The sequence below is a fragment of the Pristiophorus japonicus genome, chromosome 15 (assembly GCF_044704955.1).
Source record: "Pristiophorus japonicus isolate sPriJap1 chromosome 15, sPriJap1.hap1, whole genome shotgun sequence".
NCBI classification, from domain to species: Eukaryota; Metazoa; Chordata; class Chondrichthyes; family Pristiophoridae; genus Pristiophorus; species Pristiophorus japonicus.
This window is the reverse complement of record NC_091991.1, coordinates 87147255-87167430: the sequence shown is the minus strand read 5'-3', so window position 1 is coordinate 87167430 and position 20176 is coordinate 87147255. Positions and strand designations below refer to the sequence as shown.

The following is a 20176-nucleotide window of genomic DNA, read 5'->3' as shown; positions in this document are numbered from 1 at the left end:
ACAGTCCTTGTGTCACAGTCCGTGTGAGATAGTCCATGTGTTATCCGTGTGTTACGGTCCACATGAGATAGTCCGTGTGCCCCAGTCCATGTGAGACAGTCCGCGTGTTACAGTCCTTGTGTCACAGTCCGTGTGAGACAGTCCATGTGTTACTGTCCATCTGTTGCAGTACATGTGTTATAATCTGTGTGTTACTGCCTCTTTGTTACTGTCCGCGTGAGACAGTCCGCCTGTTACAGTCCATGTGTTACAATCCATGTATTACAGTCCTTGTGTTACAGTCATGTGCCCTAGTCCGTGTGAGACAGTCCGTGTGAGACAGTCCGCCTGTTACAGTCCATCTGTTGCAGTCCACGTGTTACAGTCCATGTGTAACGGTCCATTTGTTACTGTTCTCGTGAGACAGTCCGCGTGTTACAGTCCATCAGACAGTCCGTGTTACCGTCCGCGTGTTGCAGTCTGCGTGTTACATTCCGCATGTTACAGTCCGCATATTACAGTCCGCGTGTTACAGTCCATGTGAGACAGTCTGTGCGTTACAATCCGCGTGAGACAATCCATGATTTACAGTCCCTGTGTTACACTCCGTGTGTTACAGTCTATGTGTTACAGTCCGTGTGAAACAGTCCGTGTGTTACGTTCCGTGTGTGCCAGTCCATGTGTGCCAGTCCCTGTGTGCCAGTCCATGTGTTACAGTCCGTGTGTTACAGTCCATGTGTTACAGTCTCTGTATTACAGTCTGTGTGTGACGGTCCGTGTGTTACAGTCAGCGTGTCACCGTCCGTGTGTTACAGTCCGTGTGTTACAGTCCGTGCGTTGCAGTCCATGTGATACAGTCTCTGCGTTACAGTCTCTGTGTTACAGTCCGTGTGTGACGGTCCATGTGTTACAGTCAGTGTGTTACAGTCCGTGTGTTACAGTCCGTGTGTTACAGTCCGTGTGTTGCAGTCCGTGTGTTGCAGTCCGTGTGTTACAGTCCGTGTGTTACAGTCCGTGTGTTGCAGTCCTTGTGAGACAGTCCGTGTTTAACAGTCCATGTGTTGCAGTCCGTGTATTGCAGTCCGTGTGTTGCAGTCCGTGTGTTGTAGTCCGTGTGTTACAGTCCATGTGTTACTGTCTGTGTGTTACTATCCATGCGATACAGTCCGTGCTTTACTGTCCGTGCGTTACAGTGCGTGCATTACAGTCCATGTGTTACAATCCGCACGAGATAGTCCGTGTCAGACTGTCCGTGTGTTACAGTCCTTGTGAGCCAGTTTGTGTGTTATAGTCCGTGTGTTACATGTGTGTTACAGTCAGTGTGTTGCAATCCGTGTGTTACAGTCCATGTGACAGTCTCTTGTTACGGTCCGTGTGAGACGGTCCGTGTGTCACAGTCCGTGTGTCATAGTCAGTATGTCACCTTCAGTGTGTCACAGTCCATGTGAGACATCCGTGTGTTACAGTCCGCATAGGATAGTCCGTGTCAGACTGTCCATGTGTTACAATCCGTGTGAGACAGTTTGTGTATTATATTCCGTGTGTGTGTGTGTTACAGTTCTGTGTGAGATAGTCCATGTGTTATCCGTGTGTTACAGTCCTTGTGTTACAGTCCGCATGAGATAGTCCGTGTGTTACAGTCCATGTGTTCCAGTCTGTGTCTTACAGTCAGTGTGTTACGTTCCGTGTGTGCCAGTCCGTGTGTTACAGTCCGTGTGCCCCAGTCCATGTGAGACAGTCTGTGTGAGACAGTCCTTGTGTCATAGTCCTTGCATTACCGTCTGTGTGAGACAGCCCATGTGTTACAGTCTGTCTGTTGCAATCCAAGTGTTACAGTCCATGTGTTACTGTCCCTTTGTTACTGTCCGCGTGAGACAGTCCGTGTGTTACAGTCCGTGTGTTACAGTCCTTGTGTTACAGTCCGTGTGCCCCAGTCCGTGTGAGAGAGTCTGCATGTTACAGTCATTGTGTCACAGTCCGTATGAGACAGTCCATGTGTTGCAGTCCATGTGAGACAGTCCATATGTTACAGTCCGTGTGAGACAGTCTATGTGTTACAGTCCGTCTGTTGCAGTCCACGTGTTACAGGCCGTGTGTTACTGTCCCTGTGTTACTGTCCCTTTGTTACTGTCCTCGTGAGACAGTCCGCGTGTTACAGTCTGTGTTATACAGCCCATGTGTTACAGTCCATGTGTTACAGTCTGTGTGAGACAGTCCGTGTATTACAGTCCGTGTTGCAGTCCACATCAGACAGACCGCATGTTACAGTCCATGTGTTACAGTCCATCAGACAATCCGTGTTTTACAGTCCCTGTGTTACAGTCCGTGTGTCACAGTCCGTGTGTCACAGTCCGTGTGTCACAGTCTGTGTGTTACAGTCAATGTGACAGTCCGTGTGTTACGGTCCATGTGTTACAGTCAGTGTGAGACAGTCCATGTGACACTGTCCGTGTGATATAGTCTGTCTGTCACAGTCCGTCTGTCACAGTCTGTGTGTCACTAACCGTGTGTCACAGTCCCTGTGTCACAGTCTCTATGTCACTGTCCTTATGTCACAGTCCGTGTGTTGCAATCCGTTTGGGGCAGACCGTGTGAGACAGTCCCGATGAGAATGTCGGTATGTTACAGTCCGTGTGTGAGACAGTGCGTGTGTTACAGTCCATGTCGGACAGTCTGTGTGTTACAGTCTGTGTGTTACAGTCTGTGTGTTACAGTCTGTGTGAGACAGTCTGTGTGAGACAGTCCGTGTGTTACAGTCTGTGTGTTGCAGTCCACGTGAGACAGTCTGTGTGTCGCAGTCCATGTGCCACAGTCCACGTGACACAATCCGTGTGTCACAGTCCGCGTGTTACGTCCGCGTGTTAATGTCCATGTGTTATTGTCCGTTGTCCGTGAGTTATGTTCTGTGTGTTGCAGTCCGTGTGTTACATTCCGCGTGTTACAGTCAGTGTGAGACAGTCCATGTGTTACAGCCCGTGTGTTACATTCCGAGTGAGACAGTCTGTGTGAAACAGTAAGTATGTTACAGTCCGGGTGAGACAGTAAGTGTGTTGCAGTCCGTGTGTTACATTCCGCGTGTTACAGTCAGTGTGAGACAGTCCATGTGTTACAGCCCGTGTGTTACATTCCGAGTGAGACAGTCTGTGTGAAACAGTAAGTATGTTACAGTCCGGGTGAGACAGTAAGTGTGTTGCAGTCCGTGTATTGCAGTCCGTGTGTTGCAGTCCGTGTGTTACGGTCCCTGTTCCGGTCCTTGTGTTACGGTCTGTGTGTTACGGTCTGTTTGTTACGATCCGTGTGTTACGGTCCATGTGTCACAGTCCGTGTGTCACAGTCCACGTGTCACAGTCCGCAAGTCACAGTTCGCGTGTTACTGTCTGCGTGTTACAGTCCATGTGTTACTGTCTGTGCGTTACTGTCCGTTGTCAATGTGTTATGTTTCATGTGTTAGATTTCATCTGTCAGATTCCGTGTGTTACAGTCTGTGTGTTACAGTCTGTGTGTTACAGTCCGAGTGAGACAGTCCGTGTGTTACAGTTCGTGTGTTACAGTACATTTGTTACAGTCTGTGTGTTACAGTCGGTGTGTTACAGTCGGCGTGCAACAGTCTGCGTGAGACGGTCCATGTGTTACATTCCGTGTGTTGCAGCCCATGTGTTACAGCCCATGTGTTACAGTCCGAGTGAGACAGTCCATATGTGACAGTCCGAGTGTAACAGTCCGTGTATTCCAGTCCGTGTGACAATCTCTGTGTTACAGTTCGTGTGTTACAGTCCATGTGAGACAGTCTGTGTGTTGTAGTCCATGTGAGACCGTCCTTGTGTTACAGTCTGTGTGAGACAGTCCATGTGTGACAGTCCATGTGCTACAGTCCATGTGATACAGTCCGTGTATTACAGCCGTGGGTCACAGTCCGTGTGTTATAGTCCGTGTGTTACAGTCCATGTGAGACAGTCCGTGTGTCACAGTCCGTGTGTTACAATCAATGTGTCACGGTTCGCGTGTTACAGTCCATGTGACAGTCTCTGTGTTACAGTCCGCGTGTCGCAGTCCGTGTGACACAGTTTGAATTAGGCAGTCCATGTGTTACAGTCTGAATTAGGCAGTCCATGTGTTACAATGCTTGTGTTACAGTCCGCATGTTACAATCCGTGTGTTACAGTCGGTGTGTCACAGTCCGTATGTTACAATCTGTGTGAGACAGTCCGTGTGTTATGTTCCGTGTGTTTAAGTCCATGTGTTCCAGTCCATGTGGTACAGTCCGAGTGAGATTGTCCGTGTGTTGCAGTCCATGTGAGACAGTCCGAGTGAGAAAGTCCATCTGTTGCAGTCTGTGTGTTGCAGTCTGTGTGTTACAGTCCGTGTGTTACAATCAGTGTGTTACAGTCTGTGTGTTACAGTCTCTGTGTGACAGTCCATGTGTTACATTCTGTGTGTTACTATGTCAAGACGGTCCGTGTTTTACAGTCCTTGTGTTGCCGTCCGCATGTTACAGTCCGCGTGTCACAGTCAACGTGTTACAGTCAATGTGAGACAGTCCGTATGTTGCAGTCCATGTGAGACAGTCATTGTGCTACAGTCCGTGTGAGACCGCCCATGTGTTACAGTCCTTGTGTTACAATCCATGTGTTACAGTCCACATGAGAAAGTCCATGTGTTATAGTCCGTGTCCGACAGTCCATTTGAGATAGTCTGTGTGTTACAATCTGTATGTTACAGTCCGTGTGTTACAATCCTTGTTTACAGTTGGCGTGTGATAGTCTGCGTCAGACTGTCCGTGTGTTACCGTGCATGTGTTACAGTCCTCATGGTGCAGTCCGTGTGTTACAGTCCTTGTGTTACAGTCCATGTATCCCAGTCTGTGTGAGACTGTTCGTGTGTTAAATTCCGTGTGTTAGATTCCGTGTGTTATAGTCCGTGTGTTACAGTGTGAGTACGACAGTCCATGTGAGGCAATCCGAGTGTTACAGTCCATGTGTCACAGTCCATGTCTCCCAATCCGTGTGTTACAGACCATGTGAGACAGTTCGTGTGTTACAGTCCATGTGAGACAGCCCATGTGTTACAGTCCGTGCGAGTGAGACAGTCCGTGTGAGACAGTCCGTGTGAGACAATCCGAGTGAGACAGTCCGAGTGAGACAATCCGAGTGAGACAGTCCGAGTGAGACACACTGTGTGTTACAGTCCGTGTGTTATAGTCCATTTGTTACAGTCCGCGTGTTGCAGTCTGTGTGTGCCAGTCCGTGTGTTACAGCCCGAGTGAGACACTCTGTGTGAGACAGTAAATGTGAGACAGTGCGTGTGTTACAGTCCGTCTGTTACAGTCCATGTGACTGTCCGCGTGTTACGGTCCTTGTGTTACGGTCCTTGTGTTATGGTCCTTGTGTTACAGTCCATGTGTTCCAGTCCGTGTGAGACTGTCCGTGTGAGACTGTCCGTGTGTCACAGTCCGTATGTTACAGTCCGCGAGTCACAGTCCGTGTGTTACGTTTCACATGTGCCAGTCCGTGTGTTAGATTACGTGTGTTAGATTACGTGTGTTAGATTACGTGTGTTAGATTCCGTGTGTTACAGTCCGTGTGAGACAGTCCGAGTGAGACAGTCCATTTGTTACAGTCCATGTGTTACAGTCGGTGAGAGTCAGTCCGTGTGTTACGGTACATGAGTGATATTCCGTGTGTTGAAGTCCGTGTGTTACATTCTGTGTGTTACAGTCCGTGTGAGACAGTCCGTGTGTTACAGTCCGTGTGCGATTGTCCGTGTGTTATAGTCCGTGTGTTACAGTCCATGTGAGACAGTCCGTGTGTCACAGTCCGTGTGTTACAATCAATGTGTCACAGTTCGCGTGAGACGGTCCGTGTGTTACAGTCCATGTGACAGTCTCTGTGTTACAGTCCGTGTGACACAGTCCGTGTGTTACAGTCTGAATTAGGCAGTCCATGTGTTACAGTCCGTGTCTTATGGCCTATGTGTTACAGTCCGTGTCTTATGGCCTATGTATTACAGTCCGTGTGTTACAGTCCATGGGTTACAATGCTTGTGTTACAGTCCGCATGTTACAATCCGTGTGTTACAGTCGGTGTGTCACAGTCCGTATGTTACAATCTGTGTGAGACAGTCCGTGTGTTATGTTCCGTGTGTTCAAGTCCGTGTGTTCCAGTCCATGTGTTACAGTCCGTGTGTTACAATCTGTGTGTTACAGTCCAAGTGAGATTGTCCGTGTGTTGCAGTCCGTGTGAGACAGTCCGAGTGAGAAAGTCCATCTGTTGCAGTCTGTGTGTTGCAGTCTGTGTGTTACAGTCCATGTGTTACAATCAGTGTGTTACAGTCTGTGTGTTACAGTCTCTGTGTTACAGTCCGTGTGCGATTGTCCGTGTGTTATAGTCCGTGTGTTACAGTCCATGTGAGATAGTCCGTGTGTCACAGTCCGTGTGTTACAATCAATGTGTCACAGTTCGCGTGAGACGGTCCGTGTGTTACAGTCCATGTGACAGTCTCTGTGTTACAGTCCGTGTGACACAGTCCGTGTGTTACAGTCTGAATTAGGCAGTCCATGTGTTACAGTCCGTGTCTTATGGCCTATGTGTTACAGTCCGTGTCTTATGGCCTATGTATTACAGTCCGTGTGTTACAGTCCATGGGTTACAATGCTTGTGTTACAGTCCGCATGTTACAATCCGTGTGTTACAGTCGGTGTGTCACAGTCCGTATGTTACAATCTGTGTGAGACAGTCCGTGTGTTATGTTCCGTGTGTTCAAGTCCGTGTGTTCCAGTCCATGTGTTACAGTCCGTGTGTTACAATCTGTGTGTTACAGTCCGAGTGCGATTGTCCGTGTGTTGCAGTCCGTGTGAGACAGTCCGAGTGAGAAAGTCCATCTGTTGCAGTCTGTGTGTTGCAGTCTGTGTGTTACAGTCCATGTGTTACAATCAGTGTGTTACAGTCTGTGTGTTACAGTCTCTGTGTGACAGTCCATGTGTTACATTCTGTGTGTTACTGTGTCAAGACGGTCCGTGTTTTACAGTCCTTGTGTTGCCGTCCGCATGTTACAGTCCGCGTGTCACAGTCAATGTGTTACAGTCAATGTGAGACAGTCCGTATGTTGCAGTCCATGTGAGACAGTCATTGTGCTACAGTCCGTGTGAGACCGCCCATGTGTTACAGTCCTTGTGTTACAATCCATGTGTTACAGTCCACATGAGACAGTCCATGTGTTATAGTCCGTGTCAGGCAGTCTGTGTCCGACAGTCTATTTGAGATAGTCTGTGTGCTACAATCTGTATGTTACAGTCCGTGTGTTACAATCCTTGTTTACAGTTGGCGTGTGATAGTCTGCGTCAGACTGTCCGTGTGTTACCGTGCATGTGTTACAGTCCTCATGGTGCAGTCCGTGTGTTACAGTCCTTGTGTTACAGTCCATGTATCCCAGTCTGTGTGAGACTGTCCGTGTGTTAAATTCCATGTGTTAGATTCCGTGTGTTATAGTCCGTGTGTTACAGTGTGAGTACGACAGTCCATGTGAGGCAATCCGAGTGTTACAGTCCATGTGTCACAGTCCGTGTGTCACAGTCCATGTATCCCAGTCTGTGTGTTACAGACCATGTGAGACAGTTCGTGTGTTACAGTCCATGTGAGACAGCCCATGTGTTACAGTCCGTGCGAGTGAGACAGCCCGTGTGAGACAATCCGAGTGAGACAGTCTGAGTGAGACACACTGTGTGTTACAGTCCGTGTGTTATAGTCCATTTGTTACAGTCCGCATGTTGCAGTCCGTGTGTTACAGTCCGAGTGAGACACTCTGTGTGAGACAGTACGTGTGAGACAGTGCGTGTGTTACAGTCCGTCTGTTACAGTCCATGTGACTGTTTGCGTGTTACGGTCCTTGTGTTATGGTCCTTGTGTTACAGTCCATGTGTTCCAGTCCGTGTGCTACAGTCCATGTGACTGTCCACATGTTACGGTCCTTGTGTTATGGTCCTTGTGTTACAGTCCATGTGTTCCAGTCCGTGTGAGACTGTCCGTGTGAGACTGTCCGTGTGTCACAGTCCGTGTGTTACAGTCCGCGAGTCACAGTCCGTGTGTTACGTTTCACATGTGCCAGTCCGTGTGTTAGATTCCATGTGTTAGATTCTGTGTGTTAGTCCGTGTGAGACAGTCCGAGTGAGACAGTCCATTTGTTACAGTCCGTGTGTTACAGTTGGTGTGAGTCAGTCCGTGTGTTACGGTACATGAGTGATATTCCGTGTGCTGAAGTCCGTGTGTTACGGTCCATGTGTTACAGTCCGAGTGAGACATTCCGTTTGTTGAAGTCCATTTGTGCCAGTCCGTGTGTTACATTCCGTGTGAGACTGTCCGTGTGAGACAGTCCTTGTTACAGTCGATGTTTTGCAATCCGAGTCAGACAGTCCACGTGAGACAGTCCATGTATTATAGTCCTTGTTTTATAGTCCATGTGAGACAGTCCGTGTGTTACAGTCCGTGTTGCCAGTCCATGTGTTACATTCCATGTGTTACAGTCCATGTGAGACAGTCCGTGTGTTACAGTCTGTGTGCTACAGTCCGAGTAAGATAGTCCATGTGTTGCGGTCCGTGTGTTGCAGTCCGTGTATCACGGTCCGTGTGTTACAGTCCATGTGAGACAGTCCGTGTGTTACAGACTCTGTGTTGCAGTCCGTGTGTTACAGTCAGTGTGAGACAGTTCATGTGTTACAGTCCGTGTGAGACAGTCCGTGTGAGACAGTCCGTGTCTCCTCAACCATCTTCTCCCTGTGGCCGAGGAGCTCTTCCCCGAGTCGCAGTGTGGATTTCGTCCCCTACGAGACACAACGGACGTGATTTTTGCAGCGCGAAAACTGCACAAAAATGCCGGGGACAGCAGCAGCCCTTATACATGGCCGTCTTCAACCTTACAAAGGTCTTGACACTGTCAACCACGAGGGTCTATGGAGCGTCCTCCTCTGTTTCGGATGCCCCCAAAAGTTCGTCACCATCTTCCGCCTGCTCCACGACGACATGCAGGCTGTGATCCTCACCAACAGATCCATTACAGACCCAATCCACGTCCAGATCGGGGTCAACAGGGCTGCATCATCGCCCCAACCCTCTTCTCAATCTTCCTCGCTGCCATGCTCCACCTCAGAGTCAACAAGCTCCCTGCTGGAGTGGAACTAAACTACAGAATCAGTAGGAACCTGTTCAACCTTCGCCGTCTCCAAGCCAGGTCCAAGATCACCTCAACCTCTGTCGTCAAGCTACAATACGCATACGACGCCTGCGTCTGCGCACATACAGAGGCTGAACTCCAGGACATAGTCGACATATATACTGAGGTGTACGAAAGCATGGGCCTTACGCTAAACATCAGCAAGACAAAGGTCCTCCACCAGCCTGTCCTCGCCGCACAGCTCTGCCCCCGAGGCATCAAGATCCACGGCGCGGCCCTGGACAACGTGTACCATTTCCCAAACCTCGGGAGCCTCTTATCAACAAGAGCAGACATTGACAACGAGATTCAACACCGCCTCCAGTGCGCCAGTGCAGCCTTCGGCTGCCTGAGGAAAAGAGTGTTCGAAGACCAGGCCCTCAAAATTGCCACCAAGCTCATGGTCTACAGGGCCGCAGTAATACCCATTCTCCTATATGGCTCAGAGACATGGATCATGTACAGTAGACACCTCAAGTCGCTGGAGAAATACCACCAACGATGTCTCCGCAAGATCCTACAAATTTGCGGGAAGGATAGACGCACCAACATTAGCGTCCTCGACCACCAACATCCTCAGAATTGAAGTACTGACCACACTTGATCAGCTCTGCTGGGCAGGCCACAATGTTCGCATGCCAGATACGAGACTCCCAAAGCAAGTGCTCTACTCGGAACTCCTTCACGGCAAATGTGCCAAAGGTGGGCAGAGGAAACGTTACAAGGACACCCTCAAAGCCTCCCTGATAAAGTGCAACATCTCCACTGACACCTGGGAGTCCCTGGCCAAAGACCGGCCTAAATGGAGGAAGTGCACCCGGGAGGGCACTGAGCACCTCGAGTCTCATCGCCAAGAGCATGCAGAAATCAAGCGCAAGCAGCGGAAAGAGCATACGGCAAACCTGTCCCACCCACCCATTCCCTCAATGACTATCTGTCCCACCTGTGACAGGGACTATGGTTCTCGTATTGGACTGTTCAGCCACCTAAGAACTCACTTCAAGAGTGGAAGCATGTCCTCCTCGATTCCGAGGAACTGCCTATGATGATGATACAGTCCGTGTGTTATGGTCTGTGTGTTACGGTCCATGTGTTACGGTCCATGTGTTTCGTCTGTGTGTTTCGTTCCGTGTGGTACAGTCCCTGTGAGACAGTCCATGTGTTACAGTCCGTATGTTACAGTCCGAGTGATACTGTCCATGTGTTACAGTCCCTGTGTTACAGTCCGTGTGTTACAATCCGTGTGAGACAGTCCGTGTGAGACAGTCCCTCAACCGTCTTCTCCCTGTGGCCGAGGAGCTCCTCCCAGAGTCGCAGTGTGGATTTCGTCCCCTATGGGGCACAACGGACGTGATTTTTGCAGCCCAACAGCTGCAGGGAAAATGCAGGGAACAGCGCCAGCCCTTATACATGGCCTTCTTCGACCTTACAAAAGACTTTGACATTGTCAACCGCGAGGGTCTATGGAGCATCCTCCTCCATTTCGGATGCCCCCAAAAGTTCGTCACCATCCTCCGCTTGCTCCCCGACGACATGCAGGCCGTGATCCTTACCAACGGATCCATTACAGACCCAATTCACGTCTGGACTGGGGTCAAACAGGGCTGTGTCATCGCCCCAACCCTCTTCTCAATCTTCCTTGCTGCCATGCCCCACCTCAAAGTCGACAAGCTCCCCGCTGGAGTGGAACTAAACTACAGAACCAGTAGGAAGCTGTTCAACCTTCACCGTCTCCAGGCCAGATCCAAGACCACACTAACCTCTGTCGTCGAGCTACAGTATGCGTACGACGCCTGTGTCTGCGCACATACAGAGGCTGAGCTCCAGGACATAGTCGATGTATTTACTAAGGCGTACGAAAGCATGGGCCTTACGCTAAACATCCATAAGACAAAGGTCCTCCACCAGCCTGTCCTCGCTGCACAGCGCTGCCCTCCCAGTCATCAAGATCCACGGCATGGCCCTGGACAACATGGACCATTTCCCATATCTTGGGAGACTTTTAGCAACAAGAGCAGACATTGACGATGAGATGCAAAACCACCTCCAGTGCGCCAGTGCAGCCTTCGGCTGCCTGAGGAAAAGAGTGTTTGAAGACCAGGCTCTCAAAACTGCCACCAAGCTCATGGTCTACAGGGCTGTAGTAATACCCGCCCTCATGTATGGCTCAGAGACATGGACCATGTACAGTGGACACCTCAAATCGCTGGAGAAATACTACCAACGATATCGCTGCAAGATCCTACAAATCTCCTGGGAAGACAGATGCACCAACATTAGCGTCCTCGACCAGGCCAACATCCCCAGCATTGAAGCACTGACCACACTTGATCAGCTCCGCTGGGCAGGCCACATTGTTCGCATGCCAGACACGAGACTCCCAAAGCAAGCACTCTACTCCGTGTGCTACAGTCCGTGTATTATAGTCCATGGGGCTAGAACCTCCACTTTTTTTTGCCTGCTTAACGCCCACTTAACGCCCATTTTACTGCTGAAATGAGTATAACTCCCAGATATCGCCCATTTGGGCACAAAATGGAAACTGACATTTTAGGAGACATTGCTGAGCGTTATTTTCCCAATGGGCAAAATCAGCAAGATGTGCGGATTCAACGCCTATAATTTCGCCCAGCGTTACTATCTGCACGGAATTAACGCTGAGATCCAATATTAGCACCCGCCGACTTTTTGTCGTTAAAGAGCATTTTTACCCAAACTAGCGGCCATGAAGATTGCCCATCGTCAATTTCACCACCTCGCACACATATCGCCCACAATATCGCTTGCTCAAAAAAAACATCCACAAAAAGTGAAACTAACCGGGACGAATCACAGCATTATGGACGCCATGTTGTAGATCACATGTCGCATCCTTTAAAAGGCTGCTGTGCTTCAACCTCTGAGGAGTTCGGATGTACTCTGCAGGTCGTTGGAGTTGATGTGAACATCTCTGAAAACATTTTGACCGTACTGTGACTGATTGGACTTGAAGAGGTGTCTTCGTCTGGACATTCCTTGTTTGTGACCAATCGGTGGAAAACAGAGAGCTACTGCAATGGGACCTGTCCTTTCTCACCCTCTCTTGGTGACCAAATACATGCAACTGACTCGACATCGCCGAAGGAACTCTGCACTACATTATGTGCCCAATGTACGAAGTGACAGACAGATGAGGAGGACCAGACGTTACACCCCCCACAAGTACAAGGAGAAGCAGTCTTACCTCGACTGCGCTTCCACAAAGTGGTTATCACTGAGGTATCCCAGCTGATAAGGGCGGCACAGAGTGAGAGGGCTCTACGTTTCTCCAGAATTCCAAACTTCCCCAAGGTGCAGGGAGCAATAGACTATACTCACATCGCAATGCAGGCACCTTTTCAGGATGCTGAGGTTTTCAGGAACCGCAAGGGATTCCACTCCCTGAATGTCCAACTAGTTGTCGACCACCAGCAAATTATACTGCAGTGAATGCTCAATTTCCGGGCAGCATCCATGATGCACACATCCTGCGTGAGAGCACTGTATCTGACTTGTTTAACAATGAGCCACAAGGTCAATGCTGGATGTTTGGGGACAAAGGATATGGCCTCACCACCTGGCTGATGACCCCCCTGCGTGACACCCACACCGAGGCCAAGAGGCGATACAACAAGAGCCACAGAGCAACTCGCAATATCGTGGAGAAAACCATTGGAGTGCTGAAGCAGCACTTTAGATGCCTGGACCACTCAGGAGGCAAGCTCCAATACCACCGTGAGCAGGTAGCTCAATTCGTGGTGGTGTGCTCCATGCTACACAACTTGGCTATCAGGAGGGGACAAGAATTGCCTGATGAGTCTGACAGTCCACCTCACCAGAGAGAGGAAGAGGAGGACGAGGAAGCAGACGCTGACCATCGGGCCACACAATCAGGCTGACGCTGAAGCCATGCCCCCGCCCCCCTGTAGACCGCATGAAAGGGCCCACCGTGGTCATGATAGCTGCAAGAGCCTTACGTCAGGAGCTCATCAATGATCGTTTTGCCTGAAAGAACGTTGGTGTTATTTCTAAGGCTGACACATTGCTGGGTGTGCAGGTCATACATCAATGATGGGCATCACCTTGCTGACAGTTAAAGTTTACGTTGATTGAAGTTAAGTGTAATTATACCCTTGATGTTAAGGAATCACCACAGTTTAATGGTGCTGCTATCTGAGCCAATGTGCTGCAAGGTTTTGTTAAATTAAAAACATTTAAACCGAACATTAGTCTGAAATCATCAGTATTTCTGTACAAGCCAACCCTTCCCCCCCACCCCCACTTATCCTCACCACCTCTACCCCTTCCGCTTCCCCTCCTGACTCCAAGCCACCTATCCGAGGAGGTCCTCCGATGATGCTTCATGGGGGGGGCGGGGGGTGACGGCCGAAGCGCTGGTTGGACAGATACAGGAGAGGACGGTCCCGAGGTGAGAGTGTGCTCCGAGCCATAAGCAAGATGTTGCTGCTGGCTCTCGTGTGGTTGGCAATGGGGGCGTGACACCTTGGGGTGCAGTGCGGCGATCCGGAACCACTGGGAGCCCTCTGCCACCAGTGTTCCTGGCTACCAGCTCCAGGACTCCTCCATCCCTTCCATTTTATATATTATTTGTTGGACAAAATCTCGATGCCAACTATGTTCTTGGTGCTTAGTAGGCTTTTTGCTGCTGGTGAATCTCCCTCATGCCTCCCACAACAGCCAGACAAGCACACACCACAGCTACACACGCTTTCAGTTACTCTCAGCTCCCTCTCTCTCTTGGCACCTCTTCTACGCATGTCATGATGATCCTTGACCTCCTGAATCGCGGGAATCGAGCGTTGCCATGCTGTTGCTAAGGACGGCCACACTTTACGGCAGAAGGTCAGAAAAATTTAACGCTACCACCCATTTGATATCGCTCGCGGTAACACCCATTTTCAAAAATGTAAACTAGGTTATTTTGAGAATGGGCGAGAAGCCGGCGATCTGAAAAGCCTTTTTTTAACCGCCCACGCAACAATGCCCATTTCTGGGCGATAAGCACAGAAGTGGGTGTTCTAGCCCATGTGTTACAGGCCGTGTGTTGTAGTCCGTGTGTTGCAATCCATGTGAAACAGTCCATATGTCACAGTGTGTGTGTCACGGTCTGTGTGTCACAGTCCGTGTCGGACTGTCAGTGTGTTACAGTCCATGTTTTACAGTACATGTGAGACAGTCCATGTGTTACAGTCCATGTGAGACAGTCCGTGTGTTACAGTGTATGTGTTACAGTCCATGTGTTACAGTCCGTGTGTTACAGTCCTTGTGTTACAGTCCGTGGGCTAGACATTCCATTATTGTGCAGATCACCCAAAAATGGGCGTTTTTTTAGATTGCCGGATTATCGCCCATGTTCAAAAATGGGCGTCAGCGGGAGCAATGTGAAATGGGCATTCACGGTATTTTCTTTTTCTTCTGTCATAAAATATCAGCGTCCATAGCAACGGTCTTTTCCCACGTTTTAGGAGGTCAGGGGTCATCAATATATGCGCAGAAGAGGAGAGGGCAGAGAGGAAGAGAAAGCTTGTGTGGGTTTGTTGTGTAGGTGTTTGTGGTTTGTTTGGCTGTTTGGATTTTTATGAGGAAGGATTTTTATGAGGAGTAATCATAAAAAATAGCACTATTTAGCTTTGTGCGACAGAAATATCTGTCGCAAAAGAAAAAATGGAAGGCATGGAGGAGGTATGAGAGCATGGTGTGGAGGTGGGGGAGGCTGGTGAGGGCACTGAGGGCGGAGAGGAATTGGAGATGGGAGGATGAAAAAGAGCGAGGAGCTTCTCGGACGAGGCAAATGCTGCCCTCCTGCAACAGGTGGATTCACTTTGGGGTCAATTGACCCGGGGTGGGCATCGGAAGCCCATCCCGAAGGTTTATCAAAAGATTTGAGCCAAAATCGCTGAGGTGGTCTCGTCAGTGACGCGCGAGGTGCGTGAGGGCAACCAGTGCCGCAAGTGCTGGAATGACTTTGTCGGCTCCGGCAAAGTAAGTATTACATATATTTACATTTACTTATATATTTATATAATTGGAATTGTAAGTGTAATGAGTAAATAAATTCAGATCTGATGTATTGCAATTAGACCAGTGATGTTTTACTCAAATCCTACGTTTACGGTGTACGTGTTTAGGTTAATAATGATAATAATTATAACATCTGTCGGTTATGTGTTGTATCAGTGTCTGTGACAGTGCCTAGCAATGATCTTATGCCATGTCGTGCTGTTGTTAACTTTTGCAGAAGAAGCTTTCGAAGAATAGGGCCAAGCAGCGGCGCACGGGTGGCGACCCACCAGTGATGTGTAAGCTGACCGACATTGAGGAGCGGGCGCTGGCACTAGTGGGGACCTACAACTGCTCCTAGATATAGAAACATAGAAAATAGGTGCAGGAGTAGGCCATTCGGTCCTTCGAGCCTGCACCACCATTCAATATGATCATAGATGATCATTTATGCAACCTCAGTACCCCATTCCTGCTTTCTCTCCATATCCCGTGATCCCTTTAGCCGTAAGGGCCACTTCTAACTCCCTTTTGAACATATCTAACGAACTGGCCTCAACAACTTTCTGTGGTAGAGAAGTCCACAGGTTCACAATTCTCTGAGTGAAGAAGTTTCTCCTCATCTCGGTCCTAAATGGCTTACACCTTATCTTTAGACTGTGACCCCTGGTTCTGGACTTCCCCAACATTGGGAACATTCTTCCTGCATCTAACCTGTCCAATCCCGTCAGAATTTTATATGTTTCTATGAGATCCCCTCTCATTCTTCTAAATTCCAGTGAATGTAAACCTAGTAGATCCAGTCTTTCTTCATATCTCAGTCCTGCCATCCCGGGAATCAGTCTGGAGAACCTTCGCTGCACTCCCTCAATAGCAAGAATGTCCTTCCTCAGATTAGGAGACCAAAACTGTACACAATATTCAGGGTGTGGCCTCACCAAGGCCCTGTACAACTGTAGTAAGACCTCCCTGCTCCTATACTCAACTCCTCTTGTTATGAAGGCCAACATGCCATTTGTCGCCTTTACCGCCTGCTGTACCTGCATGCCAACTTTCAATGACTGATGTACCATGACACCCAGGTCTCGTTGCACCTCCCCTTTTCCTAATCTGTCACCATTCAGATAATATTCTGCCTTCCTGTTTTTGTCACCAAAGTGGATAACCTCACATTTATCTACATTATACTGCATCTGCCATCCATTTGCCCACTCACCTAACCTGTCCAAGTCACCCTGCAGCCTCTTAGCATCCTCCTCACAGCTCACACTGACACCCAGCTTACTGTCATCTGCAAATTTGGAGATATTACATTCAATTCCTTCGTCTAAATCATTAATGTATATTGTAAATAGCTGGGGTCCCAGCACTGAACCTTGCAGTACCCCACTAGTCACTGCCTGCCATTCTGAAAAGGACCCATTTATCCCAACTCTCTGCTTCCTGTCTGCCAACCAGTTCTCTATCCACGTCAATACATTCGCCCCAATACCATGTGCTTTAATTTTGCACACTAATCTCTTGCGTGGGATCTTGTCAAAAACCTTTTGAAAGTCCAAATACACCACATCCACTGGTCCTCCCTTGTCCGCTCTACTAGTTACATCCTCAAAAAATTCTAGAAGATTTGTCAAGCATGATTTCCCTTTCATAAATCCATGCTGACTTGGACCGATCCTGTCACTGCTTTCCAAATGCACTGCTATTACATCTTTAATAATTGATTCCAACATTTTCCCCACTACCGATGTCAGGCTAACCGGTCTATAATTCCGTGTTTTCTCCCTCCCTCCTTTTTTAAAAAGTGGGTTTACATTAGCTACCTTCCAGTCCATAGGAACTGATCCAGGGTCTATAGAATGTTAGAAAATGATCACCAATGCATCCACTATTTCTTGGGCCACTTCCTTAAGTACTCTGGGATGCAGACTATCAGGCCCTGGGGATTTATCAGCCTTCAATCCCATCAATTTCCCTAACACAATTTCCTGACGAATAAGGATTTCCTTCAGTTCCTCCTTCTTGTTCGACCCTCGGTCCCCTAGTATTTCCGGAAGGTTATTTGTGTCTTCCTTAGTGAAGACAGAACCAAAGTATTTGTTCAATTGGTCTGCGATTTCTTTGTTCCCCATTATAAATTCACCTAATTCTGACTGCAAGGGCCCTACATTTGTCTTCACTAATCTTTTTCTCTTCACATATCTATAGAAGCTTTTGCAGTCAGTTTTTATGTTCCTGCAAGCTTACTCTCATACTCTATTTTCCCCCTCCTAATTAAACCCTTTGTCCTCCTCTGCTGAATTCTAAATTTCTCCCAGTCCTCAGGTTTGCTGCTTTTTCTAGCCAATTTATATGCCTCTTCCTTGGATTTAACACTATCCCTAATTTCCCTTGTTAGCCACGGTTGAGCCACCTTCCCCGTTTTATTTTTACGCCAGACAGGGATTTACAATTGTTGAAGTTCATCCATGTGATCTTTAAATGTCTGCCATTGCCTATCCACCATCAACTCTTGAAGTATCATTCGCCAGTCTATCCCAGCCAATTCACGTCTCATACCATCGAAGTTATCTTTCCTTAAGTTCAGGACCCTAGTCTCTGAATTAACTGTGTCACTCTCCATCTTAATGAAGAATTCTACCATATTTTGGTCACTCTTCCCCAAGGGGCCTCGCACAACAAGATTGCTAATGAATCCTCTCTCGTTACACAGCACCCAGTCTAGGATGGCCTGCTCTCTAGTTGGTTCCTCGACATACTGGTCTAGAAAACCATCCCTTATACACTCCAGGAAATCCTCCTCCACCGTATTGCTACCAGTTTGGTTAGCCTAATCTATATGCAGATTAAAGTCACCCATGATAACTGCTGTACCTTTATTGCACGCATCCCTAATTTCCTGTTTGATGCCATCCCCAACCTCACTACTACTGTTTGGTGGTCTGTACACAACTCCCACTAACGTTTTCTGCCCTTTGGTCTTTCGCAGCTCCACCCATACAGATTCCACATCATCCACGCTAATGTCCTTCCTTACTATTGCGTTAATCTCTTTAACCAGCAACGCTACCCCACCTCCTTTTCCTTTCTGTCTCTCCTTCCTGAATATTGAATACCCCTGGATGTTGAGTTCCCAGCCTTGGTCATCCTGGAGCCATGACTCCGTAATCCCAATTACATCATATCCATTAATAGCTATCTGCGCAGTTAATTTCATCCACCTTATTACGAATGCTCTTCGCATTGAGACACAGAGCCTTCAGGCTTTTTTATTTAACACTCTTTGTCCTTTTAGAATTATGTTGTAATGTGGCCCTTTTTGATGTTGTAATGTGGCCCTTTTGTCCACCCATGCAGCAGCAGAACCTGATGTTATGCCAAGTGAGTAAAGTATACACCATTGCTAATGTAAAGTCAATAGATGCCACACCCACTCATATCCGAACAATATATGATAGATGATTGATGAGAGTGTTATGTAATTAATGATGGGTTCATGAAAATCATTGTAATGCAGAATTTGGTTATGTTCATTAAATGTGATGTCTGTGATTATTTTGATAGCGGTAGTGCTGTTCTCGTGCATATGCTGAGTGTAGCATTTCAATCACCCTGTGACCCTAGCACCCCCTTCTCCTCTAATTACCTCATTTATGTTTTGTAGCTCAGCCAAGAGCACAGTCACTGCCAACTGCACCGAGGCGAGATGATGAGCCTGCGGCGGCGTCTGCGGTGGATCGTGCTTCTGGTTGTGAGGAGCCCCTAATAGCGCCCGTTGAGCTGCAGTTTGGCTTCTCCACTGCGGACAGTGAGGAGTTGGAGGAGCCTGCAGCAACAAGCTCCACATCAAGCACACCTATTACATTTAGTGCTCCTGCAGCAATGTCCTCCTCCACCATAGAGGTAGTGTGCCCAAGCACTTTGCCGCAGGGCACCCCAAGTGTCTCCATGCAGGCGCCCACCCCGCGGAGGTTGGTTCGACGCAGCAGGACTGCTCCACGATCGGCAGATCTCAGCGGGGACATGGTACATTAGTCCAGGAGTGTTGACATAGGTCAGCAGATCCTCCAGACAAGGGGGGGCATATCACAACAGCTGGCCACCATATCCGCGACCATGACCGAGTACATGCTGCGGATGGCGGTGCTCCTGGAGCTGATAGCCAGGAACACTGGTGCCAGAGGGCTACCAGTGTTCCCAGAATGCGTTGCTGAACCCCAAGGTGCCGCACCCCCATTGCCAACGACATATGAGAGCCAGGAGGAAGCTCTTGCTGCTGGCTCGGAGCACGTTCCCTCCTTGGGACAGTCCTCTCCAGCATCCCCCCCAATGAAGCAGCGCCTGAGGAGCAATGCGGCAAGGCGGCTTGGAGTCGGGAGGGGAAGGGGAAGGGGCAGAGGTGGGGAGTAGATGCGGGGACGGGGAAAGGAAAATGAGGTGCATGGCCGCAGGAGTTGGAGTTGTGACAGTATTGTTCTTGTTTTTGTTGCTAGTTAGTAAATGTTGGGAGGTTTAGGGGAAGGGGGGGAGGTGGAGTGGGGTACCTTGTTGTATTTGCATTTGTGTTATTAGTGTTATTGGAAATATTAAAAATGTAATAAGTTTTATAAATTTGTTGTGTGGGGTGTTTTTTAGAGTTATAATTATGAATTAATACAAATGTTATCATTAAAAATGTTTTATTTAACATAACATTGTTGCGCATTTTCTCAGATAGCTGTAATATTAAACACTGGTGATTCCTTAACATGAAAGGGGATAATTCAATATAACTTGAATCAATAACTTTAACTGTCACCAAGGTAAAGCACACCATTCATGTATGAGCTGCAGGCAAAGCAGTCTTGCAGCTTTGTAAATACCACCAACGTTATTTTAAGCAAAGCGCTCATTTATGAGCTGCTGACGTAAGAGTCTTGCAGTTATGTAGCCACCACGGGTCCTTTCCTGCGGTCTA

General features: G+C 48.5%; 1 protein-coding gene across 3 annotated transcripts in view; it reads left to right on the top strand.

The window, feature by feature from the left end:
• Nucleotides 1-20176, top strand: part of large1 (LARGE xylosyl- and glucuronyltransferase 1) — a 781831-nt gene that overhangs the window by 615638 nt on the left and 146017 nt on the right. The window lies entirely within an intron of this gene.